Consider the following 4,493-nt stretch of genomic DNA (forward strand, 5'->3'; position numbering starts at 1 on the left):
AATGATAGAAATAAAATAAAAAACTAGAAGTGACAAAAAAACATTATTTTATAAAATTAAACACTTTTATAGTTTAAACGTTTTCTTTGCATTTTAGAGTTTATTGTTTCTTCAAAGGTTTGCTTTGTATAAAAAAAACGTAGTTAAACCTACTGATCAAACTTTTATAATCAATTTAAAGTGATTGTCACTTAGATTAAAAAAATTGACAAAGTTTTCACCAGTTGTCAGTGTCTTAAACTTATGTTTAAATACTTATTTGATTTACGTTTTGCTTAAATACTTACTTATAAAAAAACTAGTTTAAAAGATTGTTGTCTTAAACGAAATGCTTAGTGAATTATAAAACTTGCAAAGCTTAAGTCTGTAAGATTAAAAACAATTTAAACAACTAATAACAAAATCTTTGAAATATCAGACTTTTTTAGTCTCTGTATTAGAAATAAATATTAATTAATTAGTTTGTTCACTTTTACAACAGTTAAAAAATCTGTTTTAATTTATGTAACTCATTTTCTTACAAATAGTGAAAAAAATTTAGTATAAAAACTAAGAAAAAATTTTCATTAAGGTTCTAAAGTATAAATAGTTATATAATTGTGATGTCATAAGTATATAATCTTTTTTATTTTACGAAAAATAAAAAGCAATATTTGTAAGATAATAGAAATAAACGTAAAACATAAAAAGTAACGTATATAAGTATTTTATAGCTTTTAGCACGTTTTGTTTATGTTTTATAAAATACTCAAAATTTGTAAAAACTTACTATTTTATAAGTATTTTTTCCTAACTTTGGTTTTTTTACTGAGAATAATTAAAATTATGAGACAGTAAACTGGTATTTAGTGTCTAAATACTTTTTTGTACTAAATACTAGTACTATGTTTAGTAGTTATTAATAAGTTAAAGCATATACTTATTAGTATACAAATACTTTAAATCACAAATGAACCATAAAAAAGTTTTTTTGAAAAAGCTAGCGTACAAGTAGAAATTTAAAACAGGGGTCGGTAAACTTCAAGGTGCTGGCAAAATTAGGCTAACCAAGCAAAAATATTTGTATTGCTACTTTAATTTTTACGGGTTGGAGTCACTTTTACACATGAGGGGACACTTTTACAAGAGAGTCAATTTTACACAGCATCAATTTAGCACGGGTTTGAATTCTAACAACTTTCAACTATAACCCTGACCCTAAGACTGACTCTAATCCTAGCGCTGGCCCAAAACTTACCATAACACTGAATCTAATCCTAACCTCGTGCAAAAGTGACCCTTCCTGGAAAAGTGACTTCGTTTAAAAAAGACCCGTATGCAACTTTCGACATATAACAATTTATGAAGTAGAAGCAAGTTCAAGCTTTTGTTATAAAAGTTAATAATTTCTATTTTCCTTGTGAGTAAAATGCTACTTTTTATTTTGTTTCAATGCATATTTTCTTTCATATTTTTATAAAATAAAGTTTTACAAAAACACTTTTGTTCGTGAGAGTCTGTTTCTTTTAAATGTCGCCCGTAAAGAACTTTAGTCTGTAAATACAGCTCAATTTTCTTAAAAGGTTGTTTACCCCTGATATTGTGTAACAAATTGTTTCTTTAACGATATACTGAAAACAGTTTATCTACACTGTTTTTATATGTATAATCTGAGAACCACTGATCTTGAGTCTTCAAAATCTGGTTGCTAGCCTTATTGATGTTTATATTTTTTTCAGCATATTTGATATAAAACACTTTGAATATAAAAAAAAACTTTAAAAAAAATTCACCTATATTGAACTATTTTAACATATTGTTATGTTTTCAAAACAACGCTTTTATAAAACTTAAGAAAAGTTTTTTGGGTTCTTTAGTTACCAAAAATAAAAATTTTGAACAAAATAAAAAGACATAAAATGTCAAAATAAAATTCTTAGTTCGAAAACTGAACCTTTGATTATGTTACTAAAAATTTCTCAAATATACTAGTAATGTTTTTATATTGCTTCGATTTTGACACAGCTAAAGTAATGCTTATCTACATTTTTAATCGGTCGTTACAAAATTCGGCAGGTCAGATCGGTAATAAAAAATCTGTGCACACGAAACTGATCAGTTTTTTTTTAATTAGGCTTAATACTTCGTTTATAGAGCATTAACTGTTTTAATAAGCATAATGTACGTTATCTTATGCTTAGTATAAGTTATCAAAAAATGTTTACTTATCAATATGAGTAGGTGCTTAACGTTAGTAGAAAAATGAGACTAGTAAAACATTTTAGCTAAATTAAAACTAAGAGTGCCATAGATATTGAAACATCAACCATCTAGTTTTTTGAATAATAAGACAGCTGTTTAATTATTTTTGCAAAAAGATAATGAACTTTCTTCCACCAAGTGTCGAAAGTTTTTGGTGGAACTGAGGTAAACTATCATTGAGATTGACCTGATTGACTGTAAGTATGTGCTTCAAACAATAGTGTTTTTTTTTGTATCGCTTCGAGTTTATACTCTATTGCAGAGATTGAAAATATAAAGTTTTTAGAAATATTAATTATCATTTCATATTTCTAAATAACTACGTAAGTACTTTCACATAAGCGCTTAAGTATAAAAACCAGCTTTTTCTTAAATTTCTAAAACACACAAAGTTTTATTTAAAGAACTTATTTTTTGATTAATCTTTTTTTTTAAGTTGATTTGACAGATCAAAAAATAACTTACACTTTGTACTAACAATATAATGTTGAATTTTAACAATAACAGGATAAATGTAAACTGTTTTTTTATTATAAGAATATAAGTTAATTAGTAAAAACTATTTTTTGTAGCCAGTTGGTTTCTAAAAATGCATGGTTAAAACATATTTCACACAGTAATCAGTTCAAATTGACTAGATTAATGTATTGAAAACCATAATTATTACAAAAATCAGGTAGGTAATCAGTTTCATTGCTGAACAGATTATCAAACTGCGATTCTTATTCAAATAGAATTCAGTTGATTTCTTTATCTTAAAACTTTAATGACATATTTATAAATTAAACACTAAGTTTTTGGTAAACTTGGTTTTAAAATTATACTCTAGATTTAATAATAACAATTTATACAGTTTCCTTTTTCTATTACACTAAAAGATGTTTATGTCTGTTAACGGATTGACACACTTCAACGGAGCTCTGTAAAAAAATAAATACTGTAAGTAAAGAGTAGAAGCTAAAGTAGGTGTATACATGTGTCTATTAAAAATATAAATAATTGCTATAGGTTTTTATAGGTTAATGGTTAATAGTAGATAAACTAAGTAATGTAAAATCTGACTGTTTTAAAACTATATAACATTTGTAACTAACTATTAAGTCTAAAATTAATAATTTAAAGTAAAAATCAAAATTAAATAACAAATCGTTATGTAAACTACTTACATGATATTAAGGACGTACTAATTTTAAATTAAAGTACTGGTTATCTTTTAGATCTATTATTTTAGTTTCTCTTTTATTTTAAAATTTTAGAGAAAAACTCCTTTGCTTCTTTGGTAGTTTAATTGCAGAGTACTATTGAAAAACTATTCTATTGAAAATACTTTTTACAGATTTTAAACCTTAAAACCAATAGTTTGAAAACCTTTAAACAATTAAGTACAGTTTAAAATTTAAAAATACTCTAAAAACTAACTATTTTCCGTCGTTATAAAAGAAAATAATTAAAAGGTTATTAGTTTTTTACAGACCGAACTTGTTGCTCGATATTATACAGAATAATCGCTACTATGTAATGTCTTTTGTTTAACTTTGTTTCGTTTTATTTATCAGAATCAAAAATAGTTGTGTTAAAACTAGAATGCACAGTGCACATTTGTAGTTGAAAGACTTATTTTAACCATTTAGTATGTCAGATGTTTACTGTAAAAGTTATATTGTAACTCAAAATTAATTCCTTTTTATATTTTCTCAATTAAACTACAAACTTAAAAAAAAGTTAGAGAAAACTGTAAAAATTCATTTCTACAGTTTTATTTACTTTCAAAAAATAACCGAAACACATTTATATAATTTTTAGCTTTTAGTTGAAACATTCAGAGTAACAAAATGTATAAGTTTTATAGTTTTTGAAACTAACGCCACGTGTTAGACGATTTTTTATCAAATCACATCATAAAACTTCAACAAGGTATGTTTTTGTGCTCATTTAGTCGTTAGTTCAAAAGTAAAGCACATCACATTTTAAGATTCTGTGTTATTAGAAAGGACTATTTTTTATAATTTAGATTCTGACATTGGAAAAATTTAAAAACGTTAAAAACTCTTTAACTTGTAGAATATTTTTATTAATTGTTGTGTTTATTTTCGATTTTTTAGTCTACTGATAGATTAGCTGCTTTGTCACTTTGCCTTTTCAATAAACTCACTTCAGGAAAGAAATTATGTATATTAAGTTTATTAATAAATTTATTAAGTATAGTATAGTTACGTAATGAGCAGGAAATATTGCTGGAAACCTAATTCGTA

Source organism: Thalia democratica, chromosome 9 (assembly GCF_965202585.1).
Source record: "Thalia democratica chromosome 9, ktThaDemo2.hap1.1, whole genome shotgun sequence".
In the NCBI taxonomy this organism is placed as follows: domain Eukaryota; kingdom Metazoa; phylum Chordata; class Thaliacea; order Salpida; family Salpidae; genus Thalia; species Thalia democratica.